The sequence below is a fragment of the Phragmites australis genome, chromosome 23, assembly GCF_958298935.1.
Source record: "Phragmites australis chromosome 23, lpPhrAust1.1, whole genome shotgun sequence".
Classification (NCBI taxonomy): Eukaryota; Viridiplantae; Streptophyta; class Magnoliopsida; order Poales; family Poaceae; genus Phragmites; species Phragmites australis.
In genome coordinates this window covers 10,674,548-10,693,832 of record NC_084943.1, presented here as the reverse complement: position 1 = coordinate 10,693,832, position 19,285 = coordinate 10,674,548, and the positions used below count along the sequence as shown (strand labels likewise).

General features: G+C 47.6%; 1 pseudogene; it reads left to right on the top strand.

Annotated features, from left to right (window-relative positions):
- The first annotated feature begins 16,849 nt into the window (after nt 1–16,849).
- LOC133905978 (U1 small nuclear ribonucleoprotein 70 kDa-like) lies at nt 16,850–18,966 on the top strand (annotated as a pseudogene).
- The last annotated feature ends 319 nt before the right edge of the window (nt 18,967–19,285 follow it).

Here is a 19,285-nt window from a genome sequence, read left to right as displayed (position 1 = left end):
TTGAATCATTACACTTCAAGTTATAGTATGCTTTGTGTATTACCTATGAATCATTTTGGATGTTTCAAATATTTGAATCATTCTTCTAGTATATATTGATTGTGGTGTGAAACCCACATATTTATCGTACTATTCAGTGTACAATAATGTGGTTAGAGTAGAATAATATAAACTTGAGGTTTCATGGCCTTAAGTATTTAATACTTGTTTTTAAGAATTATACTTTCTTCATGGCAAAAAATTGATTCTTCTAAAATCAATTTGACTATTGGGAATTATGCCTAGTACCGTATAAATGGAAATTTCATTGATAAGACCTCCTCGATTGTAGCCAATATTTTATTGCAAATAATTCCGACAACCTCAGGGAAAAAAAGGGCATTTACTTATTATAGATATGGTGCGATTTGACTCTTCTTTTTGTTTTTTAGCCCTACCTACATCTCAGTCTTACGAGAAAGAGAGGGGGTTTGCAAGAGAGTACAAAATAAGTAAAGAAAACACATGCTTGGGGAAGGTGAGGTGAACTAACAATTCCTTCTGTCGTGTATCCTCGATTGATGTGGCCTCTGATCCTTCAATTGTAGATCAGAGAATTTGTTCATGTGGTGCTAAGAAATTCAGTTCCCCTTCTTCCTACTTGATAGTAGTGCACAATGAACTATTAAATAACCTACTTTGGTTAATTGATGTTTTTAGTGGATAATATCATTGCAAATGATTAATTCTAATAGGCATGAAGTTATTTATAATGTTCAACATATAGTTCCTATTTATTCCATCCAAGATTAATAGATATACTATAGGTAAGAAAAGATTCATTGCAACTGAGAATATAAATGCTTCAATTTAGTCTTCAAATTAATAATATTAAGATAACTGTTTGCTCTTCCTAGAGCTTACACAATCCACTTAATTCACTGTAGGAATTAAAAACTTAATGCACCACCACCACTATTGCTAATACTACTAGATAGCTAAGGATAAATTGGAAGACTCTACTTAGTTTGCATTCATGTCTTCAAGTTCTTCTCCAAGAAGATCATCATCATCCATGAGATCATCGTCAAGCCCAAGATCTTCATAATTGATGCTTGTTCATTCAAGGTCCTTCGATAGGTCATCCATGGAAGGTGTACCAGTCTTTTCATTAATATCCATAATATCATCATTCTTCTCTTCAGGCTTGATAGCTTCTTACTCTCTTTTTGTAGTCTTGGAAGATACCCCACTTCGTGTCCAAACTTCTTGCTTTCAACGTAGTGGGCTTCATTGTGAAATTTCTTCTTCTCGCCATGAAGTTGCTTGTACAAGTCCACAATGTGCTTGGGAGTGTGGCAAATTTGAGACCAATGGCCTCTCATTCCACACCTATAACAATCCTGGTTTTGTTTATCGTATTCTCCCTCTGATAAAATCTTCTTTGATTTCCGTTGTCTCTTCTTCTTGAAGTTGTTAGCATTATTTGTGTTTCCCTTCCATAGAGCCTACAGTGGCCCTTACCTGTATTATCTTTCTTCTTAAAAGATGTAGGATTTCCTTCAAGTGGTGCTATTGTGCTGATCCTGCTGCAGTGCATTACTTAGGTCAACATATGTTTGATGGTTGTCTTTCTTATACTTGTGGCTCACATAAGTGAGTTTAGGGTGGAAGGTTTATAGGGTCTTTTCTATGAGATCTTTATCTTTAAGCTTTTTGCCACACAACTTCATGCGTGTGGATATCCTATAGAGACTGGTATTCCAATCCTCAACGGTCTTGTAGTCTTGGAAGCACTGGTTCTGCCATTCACACTGCACATGTGGGAGTAGCACTATTTTTATCTTCTCAAAGCGTTCATGCAGTGAGTCCCACAAGACCTTAGGATTTTTCTTGGTCATATACTCATTCTTGAGAGTACTACTTAGATGGTGGTGCCTTAGAAATGCAGTGCCTTAGCCTACAGAACTTCAGTTGCAGTAGGATCATCGTTCTTGGGTTTAATAATCTTCATGAGGTTTTTCTCACTAAGAAAGATCTCATCATCTAGTGACCAAGACAAGTAGTTACTACCATTCGAGGCAAGCACAATGAACTCTCTCTTCACGAGATCAGACATTTTCTACAGAATTTAAGTAATGTTCATATAAGTTTACTACATGTAAACAAGTAGTAGGGTGTAAAAAGTAGTGGATGATTATCTAAAATATTCTCAGAAGCACGATAGTATTTTTGAGGATTTAATTAAGGTATATTGCTAATTTCTTGAATTAATACCCATTATTTATTCATCCCTAAATTCACACAATGCCAAAAAAAAAAGGAAATATGAGGCTCTATGAGGAACTAAGTCTAAGGTCTGTAGGATTAAGAGAGCTCATATGCCTTAAACCATGTTTCTAAATGTAATCATTCAATATTTTATTCTTGAGATTACATAGCACGATTCATAATGTTTGATAAATAAATGCATTCGAGAGAGCATCAATATATCAGCAATATTCAATTAAGGCGTAATATAAAGAAACATTGTGTTCCATATTAAAATGTGCCATATACACACAATTTTGTCGCAAAGTACTAATTCTCCAAGGTTTATTCCATAATATCCCTTAAAACTTCAAAAATTCTGATTTTTAAGGGTGTTGCTGTAATTGTCAATGCTTTGTGTAATTTCCAGAAAGTGTAAGGCCCTTCTTGCAAACATATGATGCCTCTATGTTGTTTAAAAAACAGGGACCAATTCACAAATACCTAAGGACAATAGGGTGTATTCTGCAAAAAAATATAGAACATATTAGGAATTTTCTAAATTCCAAAGGGTTTTCCAAAATATTTTAGATTTTCTCAATTTTCTGGAATTTCTCCCAATGTTTCATGATTTTTTAGAATTCAGCCCAATTTTTATTTTGCCCGGCCCGTTTCTTATTCTAGGATATTCATTAGACAACCAAATTTCGTATTTTGCCGGTCTGAGTTGCTCTCTCCTTTCTTTTTTGCTTTCTTTCATATTTTCCAGTCCTTTATTAACCGGGCCAGCCCAATTGCTAATGAGCCAGTCTAATCTAGCATCTGTTTGGTCCGAAGGTAGAAATCAACCTGATCAATGGCGGCTTGGGATAAGAATCTGGTGGCTTGCGTGTGGCACAGGGTGGAGGTGCCATGCGGCATGGCATGGCCGCGCCCATGGCGGCGTTCGCCTCCGGTGGAGTGGGTAGGGGGATGCTGCACGGGGCCATCTGGTGGTGCTCGTGCTTGGTCGAAGGCGTGGCGGCCCTTGGCTGCTCGCCGGCATCAGGCTGAAGGAAGAAAGGCCACACCTCGTATGTTCACCGGTTGTCAAGCACAAAGTAGGGCGCGGACCTCGCCTTACGCGGTGAGGTCGCAAGATCCGATCATTGGCGTATCCATCTAGTGAGCACGCGCGCAAAGGGGAGCCCCGACAAAAAGAGGATGGCGGCGACGATGAGTCGGCGTCATCTAGGAGCCATGGTTGACGATGGATTCGTTCGGGATCCACCCGATTCGTTGGGATCTTGGCGACCTCATGTATGATGACAACGACTCCGGGAAGGCCGGCGGCGCATCTTCGGGTTCCGCCAATGTGTGGGAATGTGTGCGTTCTGGCGGTGGCCTTTGAGCCACCTCATGTGTTGCTTCTGTGGAGGGTGTCACCGTCGGTGGATTCTCTATCGACGGTTGCGGGTTGGTCAGTGGAGGCTTATGGACCCAACGAAGTGTTCACTTGAACATGTACTATTTATGTACATAGAGTGTACGTGTATGCACTAAGGGTGTGACTGGTTGCCTACATGGATGGATCATGGCTCGACAAATGCATATAATCATAGGGAGAAGCGTATTTGGTTGCCCACATGCATTGTTCCAGCTTGGCCCGGCGGATGAAGCCTCCTGCATCTGGTAATGTAGGAAGACCCACTTGTCAGTGTAACGAAATCATCTTCATGTGAACAACCATTCACAGTCTCAACTCTTGCATCCGCTCATGTGACCTCAGATTTGGTCAACCAAACAGAAACTCAGCTCAGCCTATCCAGACAGATACAACCAACCAAACAATCTTCTTTCCAATAAATATGACTCTACTCAGCCTGCTTCCACTTAGCCTGCATATCCCAGTCTGCTTCCTCTCAGCCTACATATCCTAGCCTGTTTCCCCTCAGCCTGTATATCCCAACCTGCATACAAAGTCCATACGGACAACCAATCACACCCTAATTTGTATACAGCAGATGCTAGGGTTTTGGTGAATAGTAATGTCAGGGGATGATCCCTGATAATGAATCTGGGGTGTACTACATGATGTGCGCGTTGATTGATGTTTCTTTGTGGTGGGATTGGATGGACACAAGAACATGGGGATTTATCTAGGTTCAGGTTTCCCGGGGGATAATAGCCATACGTTCTATGTATTTTCTTATGGATTGGATGAACTTGTTTTAGAATATCCCTCTTTACATGCCAGGTCCTCCCCCTTTATAAAAGTAGTACATACAAATGGACCGTGCCATCTATGCAGCATACCTATTCCTGACGGAGCCAACTACTCCTAGATTATCATTACGGAGGGTATGCATGCCCATCCTGCTCTGGTCGCCCTGCAGGCCCTATCACCTCTGCCAAGTGCTATCATGTTCGCTTGCGAGGCCATTATATAGCATTAAATGCTACGGGACGGGTCACTCCAACTTTACGCGTGTCCATGACCATGCTCGCCGAAAGGAGGTGCATGGGGAAGGAAAAAACTTGAGGGGATGTCATTTAATGCGATTTGACTGGTTAGGTGAGTGCCTACCTTGCGACTAGTAGGGACTAGTCGCAGGGTCTTCTCCTTCGACCAGGGATTTGGTCAATTGAGCCCCGCTCTGGTTGTGGGGTGAAGCTGTGGTCTTGAGGATATCAATTGTTGGCTGACATTTGGCATCATGGGGCCTGCCCAATGGGGCACCCCCTTACCTATTGCACCATAAGTAGCCCACAAATCTGCATCGTGGATGTGGCAGACTGAGTGGTTCGCCATAAGGGCATGTGGTCATTGTGTGTCTTGTGGTCATGGTCAGGTCTGGTTGCGCCACTTGGGCCCTAGGTGAGCGCATGTTCGCCCTGGGGAGTGGTCGTTGATGCGTTCTGCTTTAGTGACTGACTCAGGAAACCACATCCCTAGGGAGGTTAAACGTCCACAGAGAGAGAAAGAGAGAGAGAGAGAGAGAGAGAGAGAGAGAGAGAGAGAAACATGGGGGAAAAAATGAAATGGCATCGGACTCGATGGAATGTCGATTCCCCAAGTGCAGCCTAAAATTCGAAAGGACCAAACCCCGCGGTGGTTGAGATATCGTGGTGGCCCTTTAAATTGGAGCGTAGAGGTTCCTCTTGAACATTTCCGTCATCTCCCTTAGCCTCCAAGGGTCTGCACCCAGAGCCCCTCATCTGTACCTCCAATCTTGCCATCGAAGCATCTTTTTGCGTCGTACAATGGCGCGCAACGGCAGCAAGCCCACCTTCCCCAAGTCCAAGTGTGATGCGGCGAGGCTGAAGCAAATGCACAACGTGGCCTGCTCACTCACTACCTATCCTCTAGGAACCACTCCGGGGAGAGCACACCCACTCCCCGCCAGGAGGAGATCGTGATGTTTGTCTCTTTCTTCCTAGCTGGCCTCGTGTCGCCCTTCTCCGAATTCTTCACCACCATCATCTCCTTCTACAACATCTACCACCTCCATCTCAACCCCAATTCCATTCTCATGCTGATCATTTTTACTCATTTGTGTGTGAACTTCATCAGGGTCGAACTGTGGTTAGACCTCTTCTGGTTCTTCTACACATGTCGGTTCTTCCACACATGTCGTCGGGATCGGGCTAGAGGGAGGAGTGGTTCTACCTCGTAGTAGACAATTCCTTGGACAACCTCAGCATGCTAAGCGCGCCCGTGCAGGTCATCGACAACTGGGGGAGCAGCCCATGACAACTCCGGAGTTGCTAACCCTCACCAAACTAATCAGGCTACTCCAAGAGGCTGTGCTGACGGGGTCTGATGTCATTCACAACTTCATCAAGCGCTAGTTGTGCCCCTTGCAGAGGCAAGCACATCCGACATTCCAGTATGCTAGACCCAACGTTGTCACTCGGGAGAGCTCCTCAGGTAATGCCGTAGCCGTTTCCCTGGTGTTTCTTGTTAGGTGTGTGACCTCTCACATCTCCCCTTTTATCCAGTTCTTACTAACAAGTCTGTCGACTCACGGGTCTGAAATCTAATGTCGGCTGCCTTGAGGAAAGATGTTCCTCCAGTCGACACCCCTCCGCTGTGTGATCTTCCTTCATCAGAAAGAGCACGGCTCAAGATGGTAAGTTTGGCAAATTTCCACCCCCAAGCCTTCTCCTAGGTTAGGGTTTTACGGTTTGCACTGCTGCAGGGTCTTTCTGAGGTCAATGTCCTACGCCCGATAATCAACGAGATCCTGGAGGTCCCTGGGGCCACCTTAGGGAGAGAGGCTTGCCGAGACACCCATCCCAGCGCCCAATCGGCCACTACCTCGCCTAGTGCTGGCCCCGTTGACAACCAACATGTTCATGGCAATGACCTAGCTGCTCGTAGTGAACCATAGACCACGGGTGGAGGGTCTGCGAGCAGTGCTAGTCAGCGGTGGAGCGACCAGTCTTGCACCGAACTAGTCGGGGTGCCTGGGATGACGTTCGTCGAACCTCCGGACAAGGGGAAGAGCTTGGCGGTGGATCCGACTTCCCCAGAAGCGTCCAAATGCACCCGTGGGCACTGACCTCCCCCCTCGCCTATTCTTAGCGGCTTTGTGAGGATGCTCATTGTGCTCACCGCTCCATCCATGCGGTAAGCTCTCCTTTTTTATGCAGACATTTCAAGTTCTTATCTTGAATCAACAATTCTCTTGTTGTTGCAGGTCCTCGTCCCCGACAATAACTCTGGATGCCACTCCTCCACCGCGCAATAGGATGCTTCAGCCCCTGGGAAAACCACAATCTCGATGTTGGGATCACTTGCTATGGCCTCCGCATATATAGAGTCATCTGTAGCATTTATCGCGACGCTTGCTCCTTCCTCTGACCTATTCTCCCTGGTCGCCAGCCTCTCTATCTCCATCAGCACACTGATCACCGGGAAAGAGGCGATGGACCGCAGGTGTGCTGAGCTGGAGAGGATGGTGGCCGATGAGAAGGAAGCAAGGTGTGCGCTTTAGCAGGAGATGGACATGCTCATTGCCCGAAGCGTCAAGCAGTTGGAGGCTGAGTGGATGACCCATAGTTTTCTGAGGAACACCTTCCTTGCAATGCGGGGACCCTCGAGGAGTGTTGGTCTGGAAGTCACCGGGCCAAAGGAAGAAACCATGTAGGGCTGGGCCTACACCATCAGCGTCTAGGCGCAGAAGTTCTCCCATCTCCTAGGCATCCTGGCGGCGAGGACTATGAAGGACGTGGCGAAGGCGACGAAAGCCTTGGCGTAGTATGTTCTCCAGTGGTACCACTGCCGCGACCCCAACTTCAACCTAGAGGTTGTTCGGGAGGGGGTCGTGATCGCTGGCCCTGAAGCCGAGGAGAGGCTGCAGGTGGAGTGCTAAGGGTCGGTGGAGTATGTAGGGTCTTTCTTCCAAGTGGTGACCACCGAAGAGTAAATGACGCCCTGTAACTTTGGCTTGTATCATATTTGAATTAAGCTTTTCACTTCTTTGATGGGCTTCTGTCGCTACTGTGGTCGTAGAGCTCTTGCATTGACTGGCCCTCCTGCTCGCTCCCCACCCTCGACCACTTCCATTGATGACTCCATCGACCAGCGAAGTCGAGAAGAAGTGGCCAATTGTGAACTTATGTTCATGGCCAAGTGAGAGACCCTGTAGAGCGATCTTTGAGGTTCGCCGGTCTTGCCACTAACTTAGCCACGTGTAGTCTTTGGCTAGCCAAGTAAGACTCGACCAGCTGACTCCTGTGTTTTTTACGACCTGTTTCTTCGTCTAGCTTATTGCGAGGAGCTGCTAGCGGTGCAAAGGGACCTAGAGCGGATGACGAGGGAAAATGATTAGCAGCGGGCGTATTTGTACAATATCCTTAGTCGGACATTTTCCCCCTTTGACTCGCTACTTTGGTCCGCTGACATTCAAGTTCACCCATCTCCTAGGGGCACCATGACTGGTCATATCGACTGGCTCTTGGCAGCCTCGAGGAGGCATGTGTACTCGAGCAGAGGCTTCGCAAGACCATTGGCTACCACATGTTCGAGATTGGAGTCTACGGCGCCTGGTTTGCCCTTGCCTATGTCAGCAAGCACTTCCTTGACCTTGACCTCACTCTAGCAGTCTCCGAAGGCTTCGTCGATGCCCAGAAGACCATGATGGAGTTTCATGACCTTGTCGACTCATTTCTATTCGTATCTCGCTCTCTTCTTTGGACCGTCCGATTCGAACCACTAAGAAGCATCTTTGGATCCCAGGGACACTGAATAGATTGTTAGAACCAGCCCCTGGGCGTTACCCGGGTGGTCATTTTGTAACCTAAGGACTTGCTCCTAAACTGTGCTCATTTGGTGAGTAGGCTCTGATTTCTCGTTACTCCTAGAGGGGGCCACGGTTTTCCGTACCGTTATCTAGTTAGGTTTGTGGTGCTTAGGATAGCTTTTAGCATGACAAGCCCTTCAATGGTGACTAGCGCTCGACCCGAATTGGGACTTGCAACCTCTTGGCCGTTTTCCTTCAGCACCCACATCCCTGACATTGCGCGAGCATCAATTTTCTTTCACCCCCCCCCCAAAGTAACTTGGTACTCAAAATATGCGCAAACAAGCAAAATAATCTAGTAGCATAAAAAGGAACACAAGTCCAATGTTACTCTAGCCCCTAACCATCTGATCAATAGAAGGGTTGCCGACCAGGCAGTCTAACCTTTGAATCGAAAAAACTTATAAGCCGAGAGCAGTCCGCTCTTGTCTGGGAGATCTTGCAAATCAGACCATTTGGTCGACAGGAGGGTTGCCGACCAGGTAGTCTAACCTATGAATCGGAAAAACTTACAAGCTAAGGACAGTCCTATCTTGCTCAGGAGATCCTGCAAAACAGAGGATCTAGTCAGCAGGAGGGCTGCCAACCAGGGAGTCTAACCTTTGAATTGGAAAAACTTACAATCCGAGGGCAGTCCTGCCTTATCCGGGAGATCTTGCAAAATAAAGCATCTGGTCGGCTGGAGGGCTGCCGATTAGGCGATCTAACCTTTTTATCAGAAAAACTTACAAGCCGAGGGTAATCCGCTCTTACTTGGGAGATCCTGCAAAATAGAAAAATTGGGCTCATGCTCGTGTAGCCTTACACATAGAACTTACGCAACTGGTTTATGTTCCATGAATTATGTAATTCCTAGCCATCCTCCATGGCTAGTTTGACTGCACCAGGACGGGTAACCTCAGCCACTGTGTAGGGTCCTTCCCACTTAGAGGAGAGCTTGTTCTAGCCTGCCTTATTCTGGATTTTACTTAGGACAAAGTCACCTACAATCAGTGTTTGCTTCCACATGCTATAGTCGTGGTAACGCATGAGGCTTTACTGGTATTAGGCTGCTCGAACTAGTGCGCAATCACGTAACTCTTCCATCAGGTTTATGTCATTCTCCTGTCGAGCCACCTGGTGTTTGTCTGAGTAACTGGTTACTCTAGGAGACTGGAGAGCGATCTTCGTGAGGAGCATTGCTTCAGCGCCAAAAACCAGGAAGAATGGAGTTTCAGCCATGGCTTTGCTAGGGGTCATTCACAGCGATCAAAGTACTGTGGGGTGTTCATCCACCCAACATCTCGAATAGCTCTGAAGCTGATCGAAGACTCAAGTTTTGAACCTTTGCAGTATCATCCCATTTTCCCTTTGGACCTGCCCATTGCTCTGGGGTGTGCCACCAACGTGTAGCATAGTTTGGTCCTAATCTCTTCGTAGTAGTCTTTAAAAGTGATACTGACAAACTGAGTTCTGTTGTCTGTAATTATGCAGTTTAGAATGCCAAACTGTACTACCAACCCCTGTATGAACTTAATCGTAGTTGCGATGGTGATCTTCCTGACTGGCTAGGTTTCAATCCATTTGGTGAATTTGTCAATCGCCACAAACTGGAATTCGAAACCGCCAGGGGCCTTAGGGAATGGTCTCACAATATCAAGCCCGAAATAGCAAAAGGCCAACAAAGTGATATGGTTTGTAGTGCTTGGGCTGGTAGGTTGGTCTGTCGGCCATGGTACTAACATGGCTTATACTGTTTTACCAACTCACAAGCATCCTGGAGGGCCGTAGGCCATTATAATCCTTGTCGGAATGCTTTTCTGACTAGAGTGCGGTATGAAGTGAGGCTACCACATATGCCTCACTAGATATTAGAGAGCAAAGTGCTCCCTTTTTCTCGAGTGATGCATTTCAGTAAAAGACCGTTTCTCCCCCTACGGTAGAGGCGTCCCTCTACTAGGGAGTATCTATGGGCTTGCCACGTGACCTTTTCTGCTGACGCATTATCATCAGGGATTGCTCGATTCTGAAGGTATGCCAAGATCTGATCCATCTAGGTTGTACTTGAAACAAGTTGGGCGACCACATTTTGGCTACCCGAGGACTGCACCAAAGGAAGCGTTGTCTCTAAAGGTGTTACATCGGGTGCTCTGTTTCTAAGCAGAGCATCCCACCTTGGCCTGAGACCTTGATGGATGGTCGTGTGAATATTTCTTCAAAGTCTCTGACTGGAACAGGTGTGCGAGAAGAAGCCAAATGGGTCAACTTATCGCTGAGGAAGTTGTCCCCGCGCAAGACATGCTTAACCTCAAAACCGATAAAACGTCACTCTAACTTTCTCACTTCAGCGAGGTACGCCACCATTGTCCGATCCGAGCACTGAAACTCCTTTTGCACTTGGTTTACGACCAATAGCGAGTCCCTTATCACTAGCAAGCATTTTATACCGAGTGCGGAAGTTGCTCTCATTCCGAACAAGAGGCACTCATATTTTGCAATATTGTTAGTGGTAGGAAAACATAATTGAACTACGTACCTGGGGGTGTCACGGTCGGTGAAGTCAGACCACTCCAGTCCCCACTCCCTTGAGCGTGAATGACCTGTCAAAGTGCATGGTCCAGTGCTCTTCCATCTCTGGCTGTTGCTCCTGCTCAGGTTCTAGGGATGACCACTCGGCAACAAAATCGACTAGCGCTTAGGACTTGATAGCTGTCCGGGGGATGAACTGAATATTGAACTCCCAGTGCTCCACTACCAACTTTGCTATTCTACCTGTTACATCCCTGTTGTGGAGGATCTCCCGAATCGGGAGCGAGGAGACTACCTTGATTTTGTGGGCTTAAAAGTAGTGCCTGAGCTTATGAGATGTCATCAGCATGGCGTACAGCAACTTCTATGCCTACGGGTACCGAACCTTCGCGTTGTGTAGGAATTCGCTGATGTAGTAGACTGGTCACTGAAGACCTTCACGCTTGACGACCTGGACTGGCGCTTCTTTTGCTTTACAGGTCACATGTTGGGTCGCATTGACAACTTGTGCTCGATCACCTGCCTAGGGACCTCAGGCATATCAGACGGACTCTAAGAAAAGACATCCGTGTTTACCCAGAGGAAAGTGATGAGCGCGAGTGGCCTTTGAACATCCTTGTTCTGGATGAGTTAGCATCATCTATGCACACTGCCTTGAGCTGGCCTTTGAGATTGACGATGATGTGGACCTTCTCTAGGTAGCTGTTTGGCCCCATGTTCTTAGCATGTGAGCTAGGAATTAGCTCAACCCTGTAGAGGCTTCTCTTGTCGCAGTGCAGAGCCATCTTTTGGTTGCCCAAAATGGTGATGGCTCCCTTGGGACTAGGGATCTTGATTGCCTGGTATGCATAGTGGGCGTCGGGCATGAACTAGGCTATCACTGGTCTCCCTAGGATTGCATTGTACGCGGTCCTAAAGTCCGCTACGTTGAACCAAACACTCTTGGCCCTGAAGTTGTTCAGTGAACTAAAAGTGACAGGCAGCTCGATCTACCCCAACGGCTTGGCCGAAGAGCCAGGGATGATCTCGAAGAAGGGAGTAGATGGTCTCAATGCACCCCTCGAGATCTGCAGGGCATCTAGCACATCAGCGAAGAGGACGTTGATGGAACTCCCTTCGTCGACCAGCACACACCTCATTTGGACATTGTGCATTATGGGATTGACCATGATGGGGTAACGTCTAGGTCGCTTGACACATGTGGGGTGGTCCTCCTGGCTAAAGGTGTGTGGTACCTCTGACCACTTCAGTTGCAAACTCAGGCCCGGGCCCAGGCCCGACATGATTGCGCATACCTCACGGATCACCGACTTATCCTCCCTATTTGAGGAATACATCGCGGCACCCCCAAAAGACATGGTGGACCATGTCCTTGGCTTGCTGGAAGCTGAAAGCCGACTGGTCAAGATTGGCCCCTTCTTCACCATCATTGTCGCGCCCAGGTGTGCGGCCCGCAAGCTCTTTGTCGATGATGCCTAGTACGACCTTGCATTCGGTCAGGTGGTGTGCGTCGGTACGGTGGATCTGGTAGTATCCTCTGCCCTTCTTCTTGTCCTTCTTCTTGAAGCGTCAGAACGATTGGCCAGCCTGCTCGATCGCCATGACGTCGGGTGGTCCAGCCTTACTATTGTTCTTCATTTTCTCCTTTCGGCTGACCCCTTTGGAATGGACGAGCTGATCAAAGGTCGGCTGCTGTCTCGCTCTGATAAGGTGCTCTCGGGCCTCAGCGGCCTGCGCGCATTTGTCCTCGAGCTCAAAGAGCTGGATGGTACTCTGGACCTCTTTGGTGGCTAGCATTTTGACCATCTTCTGGTCTCTAACCCCCCTCCAGAATGCGATGGCCGTGGACTCACCCGTGATCTTTGGAATGGTATTCCAGGATTCAGTGAAACATCAGATGTAATCTCGAAGTGACTCGCCATGCTGCTGCCTAACCTGGTATAGGTCATCCTCAAACCTTGGTTAGGCATAGGTTCCCTGAAAGTTAGCAATGAACTGGTTGCACAAGTCTTCTCAGGAATGGACTGACCCGCGGGGGAGATTCATGAGACAGGACCGAGGTGAACCAGTTAGGGCGATCAGAAAATAATTCATCATGATCTTCCCATCGCCACCCATGACTTGCACTATGGTGGTGTAGATCTGCAATAATTCCTCCAGGTTGGTTGATCCGTCATACTTTTTATTTAGGACCGATCAGAACTTGTTCGAACAGTGCACCTCTCGCAGCCGAGAAGAGAAAGTGTTGCACTCCGTCTTGTAATGGGGAGCCACTCATAGATGGGTAGTTTTGCACATCCAGGGAGAGAGCCGACAGTCTCGAGCCCCGATGATGGGATGGAGGAGTCCGACGTCTCCCTGCAAGGGGAAGGCGAATGACATGGCCGCTTGCCTTTTTCCTGCTCTTACCGAGCATGGTCCTCTTGCTATCGGGTGGCCCTCTAGTCGCGGTGGCGAAGAGAGTCGCGTAGGCCAGCGAGTGGACTGCCCCGATATGGTGGGGGTCTCCGCGTACTTCCTGTTACTGAGGGAGCACTGGTTCTCTCCTCCCGCGAGGTCCACTACGAACCCTATCGACCATGATCTCAACCACTCCTTGTGATGGATTAGGCGGCAGCTGCCACAAACTGGTGTCGCGCGATCTCTACCAAGAGGGTGAGATCGCGCAGCCATGGCGCTACCAATGAACTCTCCGGTACCACCACCGACGGGTGGTTAAGAAGCACTCACGCAGTCTCTGGAGAGCAAGACTTCGTGAGGGGGGGGGGGGAGCCCCCACACTTGTGTTCTGCGTACGACACGAGTCCGTGGCATGGTTTGATGGCCTTAAAGACGCTATTGCCAAGGGCTCAACCCCCGGTAGTTGCTCCTCCGGGTGGCACTGTAGTCGGTTGGGCGATATGGAACCACCTAGATGCCTGGCGCCAGGCTGGTTTCCCTCTTGGCTAATGGCCTGGGGCTTAGCTCTGGTTCCCGAGGCACGAGCGTCTTTGTTGCCCCATGTTGCATGGTCCACCATGCAGACTCCACATTTGGTCTCCGAATCCTCAGACTCCATCTAGATGTCTCATGCTCGAAGCACACTAGGCTCGTCTAGGTCGTACTCTATGACGAAAACCTTGCGACGATCAGGGTCCACGAAACAGGACTCCACAGCCATCACAGATTCGTACATGGGTAGCCCAACCTTGGTCTTAATACCTGAATAAACATGAAAACATGCCCCTACCTGGTGCGCCAACTGTCGGGGGATGAACCCTGACAATGACTACGGGTGTACCAGATAACATGCATGTTGATCAATGTTTCTTTGTGGTGGATTGGATGGACACAAGAACACGAGGATTTATCCAGGTTCCTCCCATTTGTAATAGCCATACATCCTGTGTATTTTTTTATGGATTGAATGAATTTGTTCCAGAATGTCCCACTTTATAAGCCAGGTCCTCCCCCTTTTATATAACAGGAGAAAAGGAGCACATACAAATGGACCGTGCCAAACTATGTAGCAGACCTACTCCTGATAGAGCCAACTACTCCTAGGTCATTATTACGAAGGGTATGCACGTCCATCCTGCTCTGGTTGCCCTATAGGCCCTGTCACCTCTGTCAAGTGCTATCACGTTTGCTTGCGAGGCCGTCCCATATCATTAAATGCTACGGGATAGGTCACTCCAACTTTACGCCTGTCCACGACCGTGCTCGCTGAAAGGACGTGCATGGGGAAGAAAAAAACTTGAGGGGACGTTATTTACTGCGATTTGATTGGTTAGTTGAGTACATGCCCTAGGGACTGGTCACAGGTGCTTCTCCTTCGACCAGGGAGCTGGTCAACTAAGCCCCGCCCTAGTCGTGGGGGGAAGCCGTGGTCTCAAGGATATCAACTGCCAGCTGACATTTGGCAGTGTGGGGTCCGCTCGGTGGGGTATCCCATACCTATTATACTCACAAGTAACCCTGACTCAATGGTCAGTTCTCATATGTCTGTGAGATGTAATCAACATACCGTAGGGCGTGATGCTGGTAGACCGTGTGACGTAGGTAGATGCTCAACGCCTTGTAGATCGGGTGCAGGAAGACGAACCAATCTGCCAACAATATGTAGATGGTGGCGTAATCGACAATGAGGACTTAGGAGACAAAGTCAACGATGATGAAGGGTAGAGCATGCTGATAATGTGTTGTGAAATTTTATCGGCTATTAGGAGATCTCCCTCTCCGACTCTCTAACACAGCCCGATAATCCCAAGTAGAATAAGAACAAGAGACACAATATATTGTGAAATTTTTTTTGCTTTATTTCAATCTGTAACTCAAGTTACAGAGATGGTATCTCATCTTATATATATAGTCCGAATAGCCCCTCTTCTAGAGGGTGTAGTCCACTGGGACTTCTAGTCCTATTTCAATAGGAATTTAACAACAAGCAACCCAACTTTTCGCAAGTTGGACTTTGGACTTATTCTAGAATAGTAACATGTATGTGTGGTAAGTGGCATAGCCACGTTGTGAGAGGCAGGTGCATAGGCATCCCCTTTCATCCAAAATTAGTACTAAATATAGCAAACAGTAAATAAATAGTAAATTTTTGAACAGAAATCGTGCGGGTACCCTTATTTTGATCTGACTTCGCCCCTGTGTGTGGTAGCACTAAGAGGGAGTTCCTCTAGCACTTCTCTCGTCAATCTTTTGCCGCGTGCACCTAGCAACATAGCCACCAGCCCACCACACGAAAAATGCCGCCCAGCTACAGACGCGCCGAAGACTCCCACCCTCATTCTAGACCGTGGTAAAGCAGGAGCGATATCCCTGCGCTGCGCCATGCTCCCAACTCCCACCTCGTCATCAACTGTTCGAACCCCATGCGTCCGATCGCCGATCAACGGCCAGAGACGACACCCTGCACGAGAGCCAAACGTCGCCAGCCCCGCCTGCGGCCGACGTGGCCCGAACGCGAGGTGGGGCTTCGGGGAGGGGGCATGTGGGGTACGTTAAAAGCTGTGGGGGCCGACGCTTGCTTGGGACGTCTAACGAGTGGAACCACATGCTCCCAATGTGTCGTATCGACTGGTGCAACCACGTCTCACTGCTCGTAGGGCCCGCAGAGTTCTAGCCCCAGTGGCTAGTGTTTGGCGTGGCTAGTGAGTCGCGTGGCGGAGAGGGAGAGGAGGGCCCCTGGAGACACTTGCTGCTGCTGCTCCTTATACGTGGGGACAAGAGTGGGCTTGCAGCATGCTACGCCACACCGACGCGCACGTGATGACACAATATCATAGCTACTTGCGGTGCGGAAGGGGCGCGGACAGGTGGGACCATAGTTGATGGGATAGACGAGACCGGCAGTAGGGACGGTTGTTCAGCATCGGTGAGTTGTACCTGCTGCTGCTTTAGTTTTTGTGACTCGCGCATTATTTACCAGTGGTTCCGAGTTGGGATTCTGGAGAGCCCACCGAAGAGTACAAGACTAACGTGGACAAGGCGCTCTTCTCTATACTATAAAGCGTGAGTTTTTTATAATTATTTCTTAGCTAATAATTGTCTATCCAAATCAATTTTACAATGTTAGATTCTTGACATAATTTTCATCCAATAGCATGCATGGACGGTGGCCCCACACATCCACGCCCGTCCATGCCGTCGACGCGCGTCCACGCTGTGTTTTCGTGCAACAACGCCCTCATTTGGCTCTCCTCGCCACGATTTTTCTCAGTGTGATTTTTCTACCTGACCGCTAAACCCACGTCCACACTCCTCTGCTCCACCGCTGGACGTGCCACCACACTCCTCTGCTCATCACCATTGCCATCCTCACCCCCTTTCCCGCCATGGACGAGCGCCTCGCTGCCACCACCGTCCTCCTCTTCACCATTGACTCGACCTCATTAGAACCTGTTGGCACAAGCGAATGATCCAAAAGACACCCCACCCACCCATCGGCGTGCGGCAATCAGAGCAGGAGAGGAGGAGGAAGGCAAGGCGAGGTGGATGGGGGACAATGAGGAAGACGTTGATGCAATGAATGCGGTGGTGGACGCGTTATCGCTATTCCAGCAGAAGGTGATGTCAGGGCTATGGAAGGACATCACCACCAAGATCCACCACAAGGTCTCGAAGAACTGGATCTCCTCCATGCTCCTCCTCACCCCTGTCATCGATACCTATGAGTAAGCCCTGTACCTCCCTCCATTCGCCCACTCCCCCCACCCCCGCTACTCGCTGGCGGCTCCACTGTGCTGTGCAGATCTCCAACTAAAGCCATGCCTTTGATCAGCCATCTTCTCTCTCGCCAACGCCGTCGCGATGGGTGACTACGGCCATGACGCGCCAATGCAGGGGCCCAACCAGGACTTTGGTCCCAAGGGGGGGTGCATCGCCCCAACATCCAGAAGCTCAAGCTCGTAAGCCACCCTCCCCCTACTAAACCCTAACCCTAGCTATCTGGTTCGTTGTGATCCGAGGTTTGGTGTCTCAGATGGGGCAAATCTACCTGACGAGTCTCACGCCCAACCTGCTCAAGCTCTTCGAGCCATGCCCGCCGCTCGAGTACAAGCCACCGCTCAAGAAGTGCAAGTTGCCGGCCTACATCGGTGAGAAGTCGGGGGTTGGGGATTTTCTTTTTTCTTTTGGTTTCCAAGTAGATCTTTGGAAGGGTTCGCTGGCTTGCCGACTGATGGATGTTGTGGTTGCTGATTTGGTTGCAGGGATGACACAGTTCGTGTCGCACTTCGCTAAGCCTGGGGATCCAGAGTTCGCCCCGCCAGTGCCCAAGTGCGAGATAAGGGTACGCTCTTTTGGTTATTGCTGTCTCAATTTTTATTTCCATGTGCCGGCATTCTGCGACAGGGTATCCTTACTCGGTGTGCTAAGTTCCCTGGTCTGTATTGTATATGCTAATGATATGGTTGCTTGTTAGTAGGATTTCCGCTAATTCAGATGTTCAATTAGGTTTTTGAGGTGGTATACTTGAGTGTTTTAATGCAACTGAAATAGTGTGTCTTTCCTTTTGTTTAAAAAGATTTTGTTCTGGTTAATTTAAGACGCAGGAAAACCACATCTAACAAATTGGTCCTTGAACTTTGCAAATTTGCCCTTAAAAATGTTTGCTTACAAAACCTACGTGTATTGAGCATGTGATATTTAGGGATGTTATATATGACTGTTCATTATTGTTTACGCTAGAAAAAAGCATGCACAACTTGACTACTTGCCAGTGAGATAATTATACTTGAAACTGTTTGAGAGATGTTATCATCTATTCCACTTTGCAAAGGCATTGTTGCTCTTCTTTCAACTGAGTAACTCCCGAGCCTGAATCATTCTACAGATAAAATAAATATTCTACAATAATTCTGGACTTGTTAATGATACATGGAGCATGTAGCTTGTGTTATTAGTGTTATAAGTTCAACTGCATTATTGGTGCATATTGTATCATTGTTGTACCCTTTTGCCATTTTATCTCCTATTCCAGTATTATATGTTCTGTATGCAGGATGAAAAGAAGTCTAGGATCTGCATGAATAAGCTGGAGCAAGGTGCAGCTAAGGTTGATGAAGAACGTCAGATATGTGAGTTCTTTCCCAAGCCACACTGCCGCTCCTTTTCTTTTAGATGATGGATATAGTTACATCATTATTATTCTGATTTTACTTTACTTTTATGTAGATGACCCACAAAGTGACCCGAATGCCACTGGAGACCCTTACAAAACACTCTCTGTTGCAAGACTTGTAAGTTATTTTTCTGCATCATTTAGGCGTTCATGATTCACATGAAAATAAGATAGTTGGCAAGTTATTTTCGTAACTTAATGTATTGATTTTACCAAACTTTTGCAGATTCATGAGACGTCCGAGCACAGTTTAAAAGCTTATGGGCCTATTAAAAGGGTAAGTACATGTGGTAAATTCCAGAGCAGGTCAAGTTATTGCACTTTAGTTAGGTTTTTCGATTATTTTAATTGGCAAACCATCATCGTTGGTGAGAACTGGAAAGAAAAAACTGTCTCACGACCAGTGTATAAGTTGTTGTGAGTTTCTCTACCAAGACCTATTTGGGCATGAGAATATCATTATCCTGTTGCTGCAACCACAGAACTAGGTGCAGTTGTTCGTGTCTTTTTTTTAAAAAAAATTGCTTGTAAGTGTTCTATTTTCAAAGAAAAAATTTGCTCGCAATTGTTCTCTATCATTTTCAACAAATTGTTTGAAATTTGCTAGCAAGCGTTCTATTTTCTCTGTCTACCTTGTGAAGCTGACAAT